This window comes from Pelobates fuscus, chromosome 13 (assembly GCF_036172605.1).
Source record: "Pelobates fuscus isolate aPelFus1 chromosome 13, aPelFus1.pri, whole genome shotgun sequence".
NCBI lineage: Eukaryota > Metazoa > Chordata > Amphibia > Anura > Pelobatidae > Pelobates > Pelobates fuscus.
The window spans coordinates 46,519,955-46,537,854 of NC_086329.1; the positions used below are offsets into that span (position 1 = coordinate 46,519,955).

The 17,900-nt window shown below is 42.1% G+C and overlaps 1 protein-coding gene across 1 annotated transcript in view; it reads right to left on the reverse strand.

Moving 5' to 3' along the window:
• Positions 1-6,789, reverse strand: part of FLRT2 (fibronectin leucine rich transmembrane protein 2) — a 62,681-nt gene extending 55,892 nt beyond the window's left edge. Inside the window, exon 1 of the mRNA XM_063440193.1 lies at positions 5,774-6,789. The gene's annotated coding sequence lies outside the window, so the exon portion shown is untranslated. The remainder of the gene's footprint in view (positions 1-5,773) is intronic.
• Positions 6,790-17,900: the final 11,111 nt, after the last annotated feature.

Genomic DNA, 17,900 nt, shown 5'->3' on the forward strand with positions numbered 1-17,900 from the left:
ACGCAGTATACACAGCTCGTTTGCAGCATACAAGGTTTACAACTGCAATGAAATTCAGCCAACTCAAGCTATATATTGTAGCAAATTGCTGCACAGTGGCTAAAGTTAAATTTCTAGAAGTCAATGTAAAAAAACAAGTCCCACATTTGAATTTTTTTTTTCCAGGCAGTACGATTAATTAATTGAGAGAGCCTTCATTTTGAGCAGTGATGAGCAAAAATATTGTCTAGTTAGTAGAATAGGTCCTTTCAGCCTCTTAATAACTTTTTCCAGCAAAACAATATTGTTTGTTCTGTATCCTTAAACAAAATGTAACAATTGAATATTTTACTTTTCCATGTAAAAATATTTAGCAAAATAACAATTTAAATTTTCTCACTGTCCACCATAGGACAAGCTGGGGGGGTGGGGTGGTTTATCAGATAATTGAAATATTTATATGTTATGGAAGTTCACAAAATAATAGTTGGTTTTGTAAAGAAATATATATATATATTGTTTTTTATTTTGTTTTTATTTTTTTTGCTGTGTGCTACCTAAATCAACTTACAATCCGGAGGAACAGAACAAAAAATGTATTTACTCCATCCTTGGAAAAGACAGTTATATGACTGAGAAGAATTTAATGCACAGCATGATAAATAGGTCTGAGAGAGCAATACGTGAGCTACATGAATTGCTCATATTAAAATCTCCAAATAGCAATGTCAGTCAACACAGACGCCCGGTTCTCCTGCTGTTTGAAAAGCCTAGTATTTGCATTAGAGTTGTGTTTTTCTGTAATTTGCATGCGACGCTTGAAATACAATTAATAAAAGTGTGCGTCTCCAGCAAAAGCAACACTTTATGCATCTGACTCGACCTTTCACTCCATAAACACTTACATTTAAAAACAACATGCACTTATATTAAATGGGTCGAAAATACAATTTCCATGTAAATAAGGGTACGTTTTCCATTCTGAGTGCTGTAATTATTGCTTTTACACAGTTTCCTTGAATGCCCAGTTTGTAATTTTTCGAAATGTAAGAGATACCAGTCACCGTTGGTGACTTCATGCGTCCCTTACTTGACAGCAAAACAGGGCACAAATCTTATGAGACATAAATCCATTATTGAAGAATAGTCTTGTATTAACAAAGTAACTGCAAAACTTTGGCTAAAATAGCCAGGACTGCAAAATTCTCCTACAGTTCTTTTTAAAAGCTCTGGCCTAAAATTGCAATTCTGTTGTTATATAACCACATTACTTTGGTAATAAACCTTTTCTGGTGCTTTCAAATGAGCATAGTATACCGTTGATGATGAACTATATATGGGAAGGGGATAGGGAGAAATTAAGGCGTGATTCAGATTTGCACGTTAGAAAAAATATATATACATTTATAAATAGAGTCTTACCTAATGGAAATTAAAAGCAGAAGTATGTCCATGTCACAAGCAAGGAGACATCTGTATAGACAACTTACTGCTTGATTGGCAGCAAACAATTCGAGATGTCAAACTTGGAATATTGTACCATGTTCAGTACAGCATAAAAATAACAAGTTTGCTGTTTCTTCCCTGATCTGCATTTGCAATAGCTGTGTTCAGCATATTTAGCTATTAAATCCACTTTTCTTCCAGTAACCGAACGTGAAATGATGACATTCGTAACAATTTATATTTCGATGGGTACATAAAAATGCAGGAAGATTTAAGAGATAACGAAGGAAATGTTCTGGATTAAGAAGGAAAGTTTTGCTCAAAATTAGCTACTGGGTGATCTGTACAAAGATCAAAGTTGGTGGTAGGTGCATTTCAATCTTAAAAATTGTGTCCTTAAAATGGTGGTGGTAAATCGGCCTGCCTTGTGTGGTTTAGAAATGTAACATTCAGTTTGGCTCTTGCAGACAGTGTTTGCTCAGCTCAGTGCTTGATACTGAATGTGCAATTTGTACGGGATTTAAGGACAGATAAATCTTTTTATTTATTTATTTCTTTTTTACTAAGGCGAGAACCGTGAGTCTGAAAGCTGCTTGTTTCACTGCAGTACAATGGCTTGCAGTTCTTGCAGATAGAGGTCAGCAATGTACTGAATTTGAATCAAATCCTTACCAAGAGAAGGGTTTTTGAGGTTTTTTTTTTTTCTTTTACAAGAAATGTGTACTACAGATTATTAAGGTGGGGTGTTTTACAAGGCAATTTTACTGCAAAATAATAATAAAGTCGTACATATAAATGGTCCTAAAAAAATGTTTTTGTTTTCAGATTTCTGTAGTTAAGTAAGATATTTTCAAAGATGTTTTTTTTTCTATTTCTAAGTAGCTGAACCTTCTAAAAAGCTGATTATATCCTTTTAGACAAAACTAAATATAGCCATCTGAAGACGAGAGACCCAAACGCTATTTTCACTCATTTTTAGGATCCTGTCTCTACTTTATTGAAGTTAGACACTTTGAACCACATTAAAACCCCAATCTGCAACCCCAAACTAATGCCATTTAAATCTCATTTCACATAATTCCAGTACGAATTCTCTCTGTGATGAGAGAAATAACCTACCTGAAACATTATTTCCATTGTGTGTATCTACCAGTGTGCCACAGGTCCACCATCTTCTTCAACATCATTGCCACAAATACATAATTTCTTAGGGTACACTTTAGTACCACCCAGCAGCCACCACTATTCTCCAGGCCCGCCCCCCCCCCCATAACTCACCCATTACAGACCAACAAACTCTAATGCTGCCCTTCAGCAGGCAAATCACTGCCCCAGACCAAACCCTATTTTAACCATATGTACAGTCTTCACTCTGCCCAAGCCTGTACACACTAACTCAACTCATCTCATCAGCCACCTCACTATCAGTGAACAACCACTCTATCCCCACCACACAGCACTTACCACTAGTCTCTAGGCCTGCTCTCTAACTCGCCCAACCATAGTGGGTCCAAGAATATCAATTTTTGATGGGCCATTGTCACCACTCGTCTAGAGACCCAAAATCTCAACCTCCACGTATCCTCCCTCAACAGCAGCTACAGCTCTTCCACAGCTCTCAACAGCTCTACCTCCACTTAACCTCCCTCAACAGTAGCAACCACTCTTCCACAGACCAACAGCTTCACCTCCACTTATCCTCCCTTGACAGTAGCCACCACTCATCCACAGACCCAACAGCTCTACCTTCACTTAACTTATATCTTCAGTGGCTATAACTCTACCCTAAACACTCTCATTTGATGAATAGACAGACAATATTACTTTCCTTCTAGGACAACACATTATCCATGAAAATTGAATTTGTGCTCTAATTTGCTAAAACTGGCCAAGATGGATCTCAATCTTAAGAAATTAGACTATATGGTTTTAGGTGAAGATCTGGTCAATAAAAAAAAAAAAAAAAAAAAGAGAGAAAAGAAATCCCATTCAAGTATATCTCACAGGTAGTAGGTTCCCTATTACAGTCAGATGAACCTACTCAAAAAGAGTATTGGGCCATTATGTTTCAACACGATTCAAAGTGTTCGGATGCAAGATTACTACGTTTTGTGATTAGTGCTGAGTTAAGAGGTAGGTCCTCTTCAGATACTGACTAGAAAGGGCAAACTATCAGGTGTTAATGGAATCTAAATGGCAGCATTTCTATTGTGGATCTTTTAGGTTTTTTTTTTTGGTTTTTTTTTATAGGTTAGATAGCTTAGAAAAGCTTAGAAATGAAATTCATCTGACGCTGAGTTTTTAAGCTGATCTGGTAATTTTTTTGCTGGATAGAGCCTTGCCTCCAGTAATTTTAATCCAGCTACATGGTCAGAGAGCTATGACAAGCAATACAGTATGTACCCCAAGTTTATTTCCATGTTGTATTCCTGCCAGGATTTAAACAGATGCCCTGTGTCTAAAAGCCTGGTCAAGTTTAGGGAAAAGAAAGACCACGTCAGGGTTAAAAACATTTCACAACATGATGGCTAAAGCTTCCTTATGGTTCTCAAGCCATTATATTATATTTTTTGTTATTTAAAAGAAATAAAATGTAATTTGTCTTAAACACAAAGGTGATACGCACATTAAACCCAGCACAGCCACATCTTTATTCCACTGGAAACAATCAAGAAGAGAATTCTTTATGTTCACTGGGCAAACCAATCATATGATGTCCAAGCTAAAAATCTGCAACTCGACCCACCCCAAAGCAGTACTCTAGAAATGGACATGGTGATTTGGGGGGGCAAGATTTAACACTTTGTCAGACAGTCACTTCTTCATTTTTTTCTGCAGATAGAGGCAAATGGTCCAAAGATGAAGAATTATCTTGGACCATCTATGAACCAAGAAGGAATTCATGCTGTCTATCGCCCAGATACAAATATGATAATGATGGTTAAGGATAAATATACAGTATCTATGGTTTAGATTGTGTACAGTATGAGTAAGCAATTGGCGTACAGTAGAATTAAGTGACCACAGTAGGTGTGCAGTAGAAATTAGTGTACAGCATATAGGCACACAATATGAACTAGGAGTGTAAGTGATAATTATATCTGCTCAGACTTGGATTGTCTGTCACATTTAACAGGAATGTGTGACACATATCTGCAGAGATCTAATTAATCAGGACAGGTAAATCCTCTGCTCACAGCAGTGGAGTCACCCATTTTAGAAGCATGGCTCAGAGAGGGTTAAAGCAGTTTGTATGTTGCAGAGACCTGTGGGGCCACTTTTTACTGAGGTCTTGGTGCAATTTTCCAACATTCCATTTAATTAAACGTTCCTGAGTATTGTGCTTGATAAACAGAAAACAAAAATTACAAATATTTTGCTAGCTCTCCATTGGGGCTGCATTAAGTTCTCGTTTTTTACATTAACCCTTACTTGCCCTATCACTGACAATCTGTATCTCCCAGACAGTCATTCTTTCTGACAACCAAACTGTCATTTGCAGCATTTCTTACTCTCTCTCTACTACTGACAGTATCTCTCTCTTAAGCTCTCTCTCCCCTTGACATCCAACTTGTCAATGGCAGTCTCTCTCCCTGCAATACAACCTATCAGTGACAGTCTCTACCTCCATGACCATCCTTCCTTTACTGTCTCTTCTTCCCTGACATATAACTTGTCATTGCCTGTCTCAACCTCATCAACTGTCTCTTGCATCCAGCTTCTTAGTCTGTTCCTTTCCCTGCAATCCAGCCTGGAAATCTTACTCTCCTGGACAGTCTCTTTCACTGACATCCTGCCTGATAATCTCACTCTCCTGGACAGTCTCTTTCACTGACATCCTGCCTGTCAGTACCTCTCACTCTGACAGTCCCTCATTCATTGATATACAAGCTGTCACTGAATCCCTCTCTCTCTCCCAATGCCCCTAACCATCTCTTTCTCTACCCGACCTGCAGTCTGTCACTGACAGTCTCTCCTCTTTGACATTCTCTCCTCTTTGACATTCTCTCCTCTCTCTTTATTACATCCAGACTGTAATTGTCAGTCTCTCTATTTCTCTCCCTCTTTCTGGAACCCATCCTGTCTCTATGTGTGTATACCCCTGTTTCTCTGAGATCCAGCTTGTCCATCACTGGCAGTCTCTTTGACAGTCTCCTCTCTCTCTTTCTGACATCCTTTCTGACACACTCCCCTGTTCTAAAATCGGATTTTTAAGAATTCTGCCTGTAATCAGATGTATTGATGTGTACACTGAGCAGACCCCTACCTTGCCCTGATTGCCCCCCAGTAATAAATGTATAGATAGTTTTGGGTTGTTGTTTTTTTGCCCCCCAGTCCCATGCATTACCTGGCTAAGGCTCGCTGTCCTCTTCCACCTCTGACCATAATCCCAGTTAAAGGCTCCAATCTCCAAGCACTTCCAATTATACCCAGCACCAGCAGAAAATCCAAATCAACTTTCTGGGGGGTCCTGCTTCTCATAGACACAATCCCAAAATATGGGGGTCAGAGCCGTGCTGTCCCGATCCCCCGCAGCCGGGAGTCAGAGCCTTGTCCCCCGCAGGCTCCAGTGACTGCTCCCGGGGGGTCCCCAGAGCGGTGCGAGATCCACTAAGGTAGACAAGCATCTTCCCAACTGCGAATCCTGCAGCTCCCTGGACACGCGTGGGACATCCCACTGAGAGCAGGGAGCCTCAATATAATCCAAAGGCACCCCAAAAACTGCACAGCGCGGGTACTGAGGGTCTGGGGGAACCCTGCTTCCAGAAGTGAGAGCTTGACCCCTCTTTCCAGCAATGGAGATCTGTGGACCCCTCTTCCAGCAGTGATATGTGGACCCCTTGTTCCAGCAGTGCTCTGTGCTCCTCTTTTCACCAGTGATCTGTGGACCCCTCTTTCCAGCAGTGAAGATCTCTAGACCCTTTTCTCCAGCAGTGAAGATCTGTGGACACCTCTCAACAACAGTGAAGATCTCTGGACCCCACTTTCCAGCTGCAGATCTCTGGACCCCTCTCTCCAGCAGTGAAGATCTGTGGACACCGCTCAACAACAGTGAAGATCTCTGGACCCCACTTTCCAGCTGCAGATCTCTGGACCCCTCTCTCCAGCAGTGAAGATCTTTGGACCCCTGTCTCCAGCAGAAGAGTTTATGCAATCCCTATTTCCAGTTTAATGCCTGAGCTCTGCCCAGGGTATGTCCCCTCAAGTCAGGGCTCCCAGTCAGGTTGAGCAGCCGGTGTGTGTCCCTAATGTGTGCCTGGCTGCCAGTGATTGCAGCACAGATTGAGTCCCTGCCTCACTCAGACCTCCAGCCCCCAGGTCCAGCCTACCCCAAATCCCAGCCAGTGGCAGCACTGCTATGCAAATCTCCCCTTGTAATGTGTCTGCTCTGTGCTAATCTCAGCCCCTGTGCCTGACACCCCTGGGAGATGCTGTCACTGATCAATGCATTCTCTCCCACTCACTGCCCCGCCCCCTACCACGCAGGCCCCGCCCACACAGCTAGGAGTGACAGGCAGGCGGCTCTTTAACCCCTTCCCTACCGCAAGCTGAACAGTTCACTCTCTTCTCTGTGAGATTAACTCTTCCTCTCCCTGATTTCTGCATGCAGCTTCTTCCAGCTCGTGGTTTCAACCCTGTCTTAGCTGAATTCCTGGTTACCATGCATACAATGTGTTCAGGTGAATTAACCCTCATGCTGGTCCTTGGACCCTCTCTCTGCATTCATTCACTGCTGGCAGAAGACTAGCGGAGATTATTCAATGGATCCAGGAGGGAATTGGGGTGAGATGAGGACTTCACAGACTGTTTGGCTCCCTGGGATCTCCTGTACTGTGCCAGGCTGCAGGACACTATGTGCTGAATGGGATTGCAATAATGAAGAAACTAATGGGTTAAAACAAGACCTTTTATTTTTTCTTGCCCTCAGACTTTCAGATGCTGGAGTGTTGGAGTATTATTTGCTATGTATAGTATACTATTGTGTGCTGTAAATGTGCTCTCAGATTCCATACCTACCAGTAATGATAGTCACTGTATATTAACCCAGTGTTTGCCAGTCAACCTATTAACAAAGAATGCGCCAGTCATAATATTAACCCAGTGTGAGCCCGTCACACTATTAACAAAGAATGTGCCAGTCATAATATTAACCCAGTGTGAGCCAGTCACACTATTAAGAAAGAATGTGCCAGTCACCCTATTAACCCAGTGTGTGCCAGTCCCACTATTAACAAAGAATGTGCCAGTCACCATATTAACCCAGTGTATGCCAGTCACACTATTAACCCAGTTTGTGCCAGTCATACTATAGTGTGCCAGCCTCAGTATAACCCACATTGTGCTAGATGTCACTCTATTAACTCACATTGTATCACATTGCTTAGTAACATGTGATGTGCCAGGTAATCACTGCTAATAGGCAGTGTTCCAGGATAAGCGCACAACGCACAACGTTCTAAAAGGGTATCATTGTAACACTGTGCCAGACAGGGATCGTATTAACCCAGAGTGTGCCAGAGAATCACTCAATTAATATGTGTATATAGTGTATCAGGACTATCAGTCTTACTGTACAGTGTGTAATAATGAGACTGTCTATTAATTTACAGTATGCCAGTACTTACACTATTCCTTACCCTGACTGTTCTTAAAGCGATGCTATAATCCCATAGTGTACCATAGTCACACAGTGTATTAACCCATAGTGTGCCAAAGAGAGACTCTATTAACCCATAGTGTGCCAAAGAGAGACGCTATTAACCCAGTGTGCCAGAGACTCACTATTAACTCATAGTGTGTCAGAGACTCACTATTAACCCATAAAGTGCCAAAGAGAGACACTATTAACCCATAGTGTGTCAGAGACTCACTATTAACCCATAGTGTGCCAAAGATTGAGACACTATCAATCCATAGTGTGCCAAAGAGAGAGGCAATGTTAACCAATAGAGTGCCAGTGTCTCACTATTACCCATAGTGTGCCCGAGACACCCTATTACCCCATAGTGCGCCATAGACTTTCTAGTAACCCAAGGTGTGCCCAAGAGACACTATTACCCCATAGTGTGCCCGAGAGACACTATTAACCCATAGGGTGCCAACTGCCAGGTACATTCTGTGAGCGCACAATATTTCATATAGTAATAGTTATTATTATTTTTGCCATTTATATAGCGCCAACAGATTCTGTAGCGTTTTACAATATTATGAGAGGGGGATTTAACTATAAAAAGGACAATTACAAATAAACTTACTGGAACAATAGGTTGAAGAGGACCCTAGTTACATTATCAGTGGCATACCTTCAGAGAGAGTCAAGCTTTGTTAACCCACAGTGCGCCAGGGAGTCACTCTACCTTTTAACCCCCAGTGTGCCTAATCATATTGTCTAATAAACCCGCAGTATTTTAACCCACAGAGAGCCAGATAGTTACAGCATCCGTTAACCAAAAAGCGCTCCAGATAGCTAAACTGCCTACCGACCTTTTTCATGTCAAATCCTCACACAATATTAGCTCAGTGTGGCAGATAGGCACACCATAGATTAACCCATGTGGTACCTGTCTCACCATTAACACACGGCCACTATTTGTTAATTCACAAAGTGTATCTATCGATTAACCTACAGTGTGCCAGATTTAGATTTTAACCCTTCCTCTACCCCACCCTTATCGGATGGGCTCTTGGATAACTTGTAAAAGTTAGGTACATCGGGGTTAGGAATATATTAAAGGGAATGCAGAATGAAGTAAAGGAGAAGGTATGTTTTAAAGGAGGTTTCATAACGTTTAAATACCGTAAGGGAAAGATTAGTTACATAGTGATGGGGAGACCTGATAGCTGGGGTACATAATGAGTTAAACAGGATGGTAAGACTTGATAGCTGGGGTACATAATGAGTTAAACAGGATGGTAAGACTTGATAGCTGGGGTACATAATGAGTTAAACTGGATGGTAAGACTTGATAGTTGGGGTACATAATGAGTTAAACTGGATGGTAAGACTTGATAGTTGGGGTACATAATGAGTTAAACAGGATGGTAAGATTTGATAGCTGGGGTACATAATGAGTTAAACAGGATGGTAAGACTTGATAGCTGGGCTTTAGAGCCAGCCAAAAGGGATAGAAAGACTTTGTAGCTGGAGTACAGAATGAGTTCAATACAATGGGGAGACCTGATAGCTGGGGTACAGAATGAGTTCATTACAATGGGGAGACCTGATAGCTGGGGTACAGCATGAGTCAAACAGGATGCTGAGACTTGATAGCTGGGCTTTAGAGGCAGCTAAGAGGGATAGAAAGACTTTATAGCTGGGATACAGAATTGGTGAAATAGAATGGGGAGACCTGATAGCTGGGGTACAGAATGAGTTAAATGGAATCGGGAGACCTGATAGCTGGGGTAAAGAATGCGTTAAATAGAATCGGGAGATCTGATAGCTGAGGTACAGAATGAGTTAAATGGAATAGAGAGATATGATGGCTGAGGTACAGAATGAGTTAAATGGAATAAGGAGACCATTTTAGCTGGGGTAAAGAATGAGTTAAATAGAATCGGGAGATCTGATAGCTGGGGTACAGAATGAGTTAAATAGAATCGGGAGATCTGATAGCTGGGGTACAGAATGAGTTAAATAGAATAGAGAGATATGATAGCTGGGGTACAGAATGAGTTAAATGGAATAGAGAAATCTGATAGCTGGGGTACAGAATGAGTTAAATGGAATAAGGAAATATGATAGCTGGGGTACAGAATGAGTTAAATGGAATAGGGAAATATGATAGCTGGGGTACAGAACTACGTGCCTTAGAGTGGGAAGTGCCATAGATTTTGGATCAGAGTAATGAGATTTGGAAAGTAGGCTGCTAGCTGAGGAGTAAACAGTGACTGAGACACGTGATTATCTAGACTGCCATAGCACCCATCTACCCAGCACCGAGTATGTCTCTGGACAAGTAATGAGCAGGTAATGTCAGTAATTAATTAGATCATTACGTTTTAGGAATTTTTCCAACGATAAGTCAGTCCCTCATTAAATTGGCTCTTTAAACACACATATGCATTTATGTGATACCTTGCTGCACAGCCTATGTGTGGGTGCACTGAACATGTATGTGTGTCGGGCTGTATAATTTTGCCTATTAATAATGTTTGGTTTTTGTTTTCTTTTGGGAAAACAAACAGTGAACAGAAACAAAATGTCAAAAATGACTGTGTTACAGCATCAGGAAATGTTTTTTTAAAACAAACACATCATACATATAACACAGTCACAGTGAAACACTGACAACAATGACACACACTGTTGCCTGTGCTTGTCACTCACGCGTCTATGCCATTTTCAAATACAAGACACACAGCATACACAATGCACACAGATGTGTAAACAGATGCATATATAATTCACAAGTATATAAACATACAGATAAATAAAATACACACATCGCTTAACAGAGAGAAACACACACATATACGTGCTCTAGTCACAAATATATAAATACGCAGAGGCACAACATATACACATGAACAGCAAAATCAAACACACAGTCATGCACATGTGGTACATAGAATAACAGAACAAACTCACAACTATGAAACTTATAAACATGTGTACCACATGTAGCCCACAGTACATAAAGAAAAATACATGCCTAAACACAGATATGCACAAAGAAACATGTACATAAACACATTCACGGACAAACACACACCCTTTCAGACTATTTGCTTATGTTACATAAATATACTTAGTTTATGTATTCTTAAAACAACGCACAGTTTGGTTACAATGTTACAGTCATTATTGGCTATTGAGGTAGATAACTTGTGAGCTGGCCACCTCGGCCTGGCAGTGGATCTGTACCCCTTGTTAAAAAGCCAAATCAGCATTTAAAAAAAAAAAAACCTTTTCTAGAGATTACAGTATCAGGATTGATTTGCATCTAACAGAATTAATCTGTAACGGTGCCAATAGGAGTAGCTAAATCTTCTGATCAAAATGTGGGATTTAAGTTAATACAATATAACAGGCTCAGTCTAGTTCTGTCAGATTGTGAGCTCATTAGCCCAGTCACATTGTAGCTATCTTACCAAGCTATCTTATCCAGCATTTTTTTTAATTTCACCTGTCTGATAAAGGACAGGGCAGTGTCTGAAATCTGATCAATTTTAACCCTAAGAATTCCAGATTGAATGTATGTAGGCAGTTAATTGCTAGTTAAACAAATACTATAAGCCCACCATGAGTCAGTCTGGTCAAACAAGTTCTGCAATAATCTCCTCCCTTTCCAGTCTCAACCTTGTGTGAGCCCAATGTATCAAAGTTTAAAGCAGAAATCATTTATTCAGCTGAGCAATGTCTAGTCTGTAGATATCCTTATGACTTTATTAACTATACTGTGATTGTAGGGAGATAACATATTGTATTGGAAAATAATTGGCTATTTTGTTCTACCTTTTGCCAATACCTTTTCTCATCTGCACAGTTAAACTGATTTTATTGCAGTCCTGCATTTTCTACATTACATGAGACTCTCTGATGAGTAATGCAATGTGGATTAGGATGGAAGTATTTTCTTGCAGTTCTCCTGCTCTGACACAGGTGGCGCTGCAGCACAGCAAGAGTTTATTGCTTTGAAACCACAGCAATTCCTAGAGTAGAGATTATTATTTGTGTAAGTTTTTTGTTCAACTAATTGATTTCAGGCAGGTCTGATTCTGGGACAAAATATTTTAACCTCTTCATGCATGTCAGGTACTTGTGAGGATCTAGCCATCTTTCACATGGTCATGAAATGGTTTGTTTAGAGACACACACACGCGCGATTTGTCCCTCCACCAACAGTTGGGGTGCATGATAGTTTAAGTATGTAAGTGCATGATGGGAGTTACAGTCCAAAACAGTTGTGGTATGCCATTTAAAGTCGCTGTACCAAATCACAATCAAAATACTCCCTATGGGTTGAAGGGGTCAGTTGTATGAGTGATGGGTGGGAAAACTAAGGTGTTTTTTTTTTCACAATATTATGAGTTGTAAACTTACAATAGACCAAGAGAAGTCAAAGTAGTTCAGCAGAATTGGAAATTAAATAGTTTTAGCTTAAATGTTGCACATTGGTCTCAGTAGACTTGGAGATTCGTTTAGCTAAGAATAACAATTCATCCTAATAATTTTGGGTGATTGCGTGATCATTCACCGATTAGTAGCCAAATCACAAAACAAACAAAATGTGAAATGGCCGACCATGTTCGTTTAGATTAAGGATTCTGATTTCTGTCCATTGCACCAAATAAAGAAATTTGACTAATTTAATCACATTTTTGGTTCTTATGATTTGTTTCCCTGAATCTTCTTCTTTTTTTTTTGTTAAGGAAATTCATCTGAGGGGAATTGTCATAAGGGTATCCTGAATATTTTCTGAAACATATTTTTCTGCTGTGTTCAAGTCTAGGTCTTCTCGGTTTACAAACTGCACCTGGCTACTTGAAGGGTGCAAATTGTTACCTACAATTCTACAGTTACGTGGAAGAAGTTACGTGTATATATATATATACACAATGGAACCTCGGAACTCAAACTTAATCCGTTCCAGAAGGCTGTTTGAGAACCGATTTGTTCAAAAAACGAATCAAAGTTTTCCATAAGAATTCATGTAAATTAGATTAGTCCGTTCCAGACTCCCAAAATGACCGCATTTTAACACAAGTTTTACAATGTAATATCTTATATGCATAAAATCATAAACACAATGTAAATGAAATAAAAATGTAACTTCACTTTACCTGTCAGCTCTGTTTGCTGGCAGAATGGAGCTCTGGTCGCTATGTCTAGTGCTAGGAGGCCGATGCGTCATACCCAGGGCCGGATTAAGAGCCCAGTGGGCCTGGTGCTGATAATTATGATGGGCCTAATTACAAAATCTTATTGACCAAAAACACTAAAACAGTCCTACCTCCTAAGCGTCATGTATCTGATGGAGATGATGCTGTAGGGAAACTCATAGGATGCAACTATGAGAAAACACATACCCTTTGCTAATCTCATGCTTTCATCTTTCAAGTAAACCCATACCCCCTAACAGCAGTGTCCAGTAAAGCAGGAAGTCTATAGATGCGGTAAAAGGGTGGGCTACTGACACAAATCACATAACCAGAACGGCCGAAAGGACGAACATACACAAAAAGGGGGAATGTCTGTGTCCCTATGTCTCCCAGTCCCTTAGTGTTTGTGTCCTCATGTCTCCCAGTGTCCCCATGTCACTAGGGGACATTGAGAGACATTGGGACACTGGGAGACATGGGGACACAGATACTAGGGAACACTGGGAGACCTGGGAAATCTGAGACTCTTGGGGGCACTGGGTGACAGACACGAGGGGACACGGGGAGACATGGGGCACTGAGACACTGTGATATATAGGGGACACTGGAGACTTGATAAAAACCTGGGTACAGGACAAAATGTTGTGGTGTCCAATAAACCTGCTTAAAGCTATCACAGTGAGTGCCTGAGATTTTTTTCTTTTATACTAGGGGACACAGAGACACTATGGGCACAGATACACTATGGGCACTGAGAGACATGGGGCACTGAGACACTGATACATAGGGGACCCTGATACACAGGGGACATTGGAGACTTGATAAAGACCTGGGTACAGGTCTAAATGTTGCGGTGTCTAATAAACCTGTCTAAATCTATCACAGTGAGTGCCTGAGATTTTTTCTTTTATACTAGGGGACACTGAGACACTAGGAGACATGGGGACACAGAGACATTGGGAGACTAGGGGACTTTAGGAGTCTAGGGAACACTGAGACACTAGGGACACTGGCACACTACAGACACTGAGAGACACCAGGGACACATGGGGATACTGAGATACTAGGGACACTGGCTGGGAGACATGGGGACACTGCCATGTCTCCTATGTCTCAAAGTCGCCCAGTGTCCCCATGTCTCCCTGTGTCTCCATGCCTCTCAGTGTCCCCATGTCGCCCAGTGTCCCCTAGTGTTTGTATCCCCATGTCTCCCAGTGTCCCTTAGAGTCTGTGTCCTCATGTCTCCCAGTGTCCTGATGTCACTAGGACACTAGGGGACACTTAGAGACATGGGGACACTGGGAGACATGGGGCCACTGAGACACTAGGGACAGTTTATCCTTGCCTCTCTCTCATGACTGAAACCGCAGGGGAGCAGCACAGAGCAGGTAAGTGAGGGATGGGGGGTAGGGGAGACCGCATAGAGGAAGGTAAAGTAGAAGGAGCAGAAAGGTTCTGCAAGGGGCAGGAGGGGTCAGCAAGGAATAGAAAGGGGCAGCAAGAAGCAGGAAGGGGTCGAAAGGTTTTCAAGGAGCAGGAGGGTAAAGTAGAAGGAGCAGCAAAGACCAGGAGGGGTCAGCAAGGAGCAGGAGGGGTCAGCAAGGAGCAGGAGGGGTCAGCAAGGAGTAGAAAGGGTCTGCAAGAGGCAGGAGGGGTCAGCAAGGAATAGGAAGGGGCAGCAGGAATGGGAAGGGACGGTCTGCAAGGAGCAGGAGGGGTCACCAAGGAGTAGGAAGGGTCTGCGAGGAGCAAGAGGGGTCAGCAAGGAGTAGGAAGAGGCAGCAAGGAGTAGGAAGAGGCAGCAAGGAGCAGGAAGGGGCAGCAAGGAGTAGGAAGGGGCAGCAAGGAGTAGGAAGGGGCAGCAAGGAGTAGGAAGAGGGAGCAAGGAGCAGGAGGGGTCAGCAAGGAGTAGAAAGGGTCTGCAAGGGGCAGGAGGGGTCAGCAAGGAGTAGTAAGGGTCTGCTAGGAGTAGGAAGGGGCAGCAAGGAGAAAGAAGGGGCAGAAAGGAGTAGGAAGGGCCTGCAAAAAGCAGGAAGGGTCTGCAAGGAGCAGGAAGGGTCTGCAAGGAGCAGGAAGGGGCAGGAAGAATCAGAAGGAACAGAAAGGATCAGTAAGGGGCTGCAAGAAGCTGGAAGGGGCAGAAAGAAGCAGGAAGGGCAGTAAGAAGCAGGAAGGGTCTGCCAGAAGCAGGAAGGGCCATCAAGGAGCAGGAAGAGCCATCAAGGAGCAGAGAGGGATCAAAAAGAGAAATGAGCAGAAGGGCGCAAAATAAGCAGAAAGTAGCAGAAAGGTAAAGGAGCAGAAGGAGCCTCAGAAGACAAAAAAGACTGTGTCAAATGAAGGAGAAGAAAATGAGATTGGAGCACTTCCTTCGGGACACCACATCATAAGGCGTTGGTACCTGGGCCTGGCAGGGAAACTTTGGACCTTCTCATCTCCCCAGGTAAAAACAAACAATATCAGTGTTAATGTGTTCACTTTTATTTACTGAGTGTCAGGAAACACAGAGGGCCGCTGGGTAGGGGTGCGCCTGATTGACTAGATGGGTCAGCTAGCACTCTAAGCCAATCAGTAGCTCCCCATTCATAAAAACGTAAAACATTTTTATGAACCGGGAACTAGCGATTGGCTTAGAGTGTCAGCTGACCACTCTAGCCAATCAGCGGCACCCATGCCCAACGTCAATCTGCACTTCCTGACACTCTGTTTCAGAAGTCGAATACCACTGAGCGACCTGGAGATCTGGAGCTGAAGGAAGCCTTTGGGGGGTAAACCATTTGAGAGCGGTTTCACCCCTTCAAAGAAAGAGCACCCAGGGGCCTCCTTGCATCACAGCATTTTCATTTAGATAAAGTTGTTATGGTGACCAGAATGTTCCTGTAATTTGATGAAAAACACTATAGTGTCAGGAATACAAACATATATTCCTGACACCATAGTTGTGAAAACGCTATTCCTCCTTGCTTTATGTGAAAATGACTATGCTCCTTCCCTTTCATGACACTGTCAAAAAGGTGCCAAGCTTGGATGTCATTACAATTATGCAACCTCTCCCCGGAAAAATTCCTGCGGACGTCCATGCTCAGGGTCCCCATGTTCCCCAGTGTCCCAATGTCTCAGCGTCCCCATGTCTCGGAGCTGCTGTCTGGACTCTCTGTGCAGAGCTGCTCCCCCGCGGATCAGTGAATAGAGAGAGGCAGGGAGGGAGATGCTGTAACTTCTTATCACTGCCTCTCTCCACACAAACAGCGACCCCTACTGGCCGGCGCTGCTATTGCAGAATAATCTATGTTTATACTGAGACAGACATTTGTATTGCCGGTATTACTGCAATACCGGCACCGGCTAGGCAGCCTCAAATACCTGAGAAATACTTCTGAGAAATATCTGGCAACCCTAAGAAATACATGAGAAATACCTGGCAACCCTAAGAGTAGTGTGTAAAAAAAAAAAAAAAAATGTAAAAAAAAATTTTTTTTTTTAAAACCAATGGGCCTATTCCATGGGCCTGGGCCTGGAGCTGCAGCTCCATCAGCCCCTATGTTAATCCGGCCCTGGTCATACCGAGTTTTGTTCGGGTACTGAGACACTTTTTTTCTAAAATGTTTTGTTTGAATACCGAATTATTTAAATAAGGGAGTTTTCCAGTTCCGAGGTTCCACTGTATATACATTTTTTTGTTATGGTGACCAGCAGGTTCAATATCACTGTACAATATTACAGTGTTACAGAGAATGTGACATTTAACTGATGTTCTATAAAGATTGATACCAGCTTGAGAACTAAGCAGGAACACACAGCAAAGGAAGATTTTTAAAAATGTATTTTACATTTTTTAAAGGTTTGTGTGTGGACATTTAATTGTTTGGTGAAAATATTTTATACAAAATAAGTTGCCCTTGTTTCCTGACTAGATACTTTATCATGTTTTGCACTATAAATGGACCTTTTACGCATTTCAATATAATGTATTTAGAGTGTTAAGAAGTAATGTTCATTTAGTAACAGAGATATGTTGGTGGTGCTACTATTATCATAATAACCTTTGTACCAATTTACCTTTGTCTGTTTATCTGATCAGCCACAACATTAAAACCACCTGCCTAATATAGTGTAGGTCCCCTCCTCATGCTTCCAAAACAGGTAGCTCTGATGCATCAATGCATGGACTCCACAAAACCTCTGAACAAGTCCCTTGGTATCTGGCATCATGACATTAGCAGCAGATCATTTAATTCCTGAAAGTTGTGAGGTGTGGCCTCCATGCATAGTATTTGTTGTTCCAGCACATCCCACAGATGCTCAATCAGTTTGCGATCTGGGGAATTTGAATGCTAAGGCAACACTTTGAACTCTTTGTCATGTCCCTCAAACCATTCCTGAACAGTGTTTCGCAGTGTGGCAGGGTGCATTATCCTGTGGGAAGAGGCCATCGCCAGCTGAGAACACTACTGCAACAATCTCTTCTCTAGGTAGGTGGTATGTGTCAAAGTAACAACATCCACATTAATGCCAGGACCAGTGTTTCCCAGCAGAACATTGCCCAAAGCATTACAGTGCCTATGCCAGTCTGCCTTCTTCCTATAGTGCTTTTTCTGGCATCTCTTCCACAGGTTAACAACACACATGCACCAAGCCATCAGGGCCGG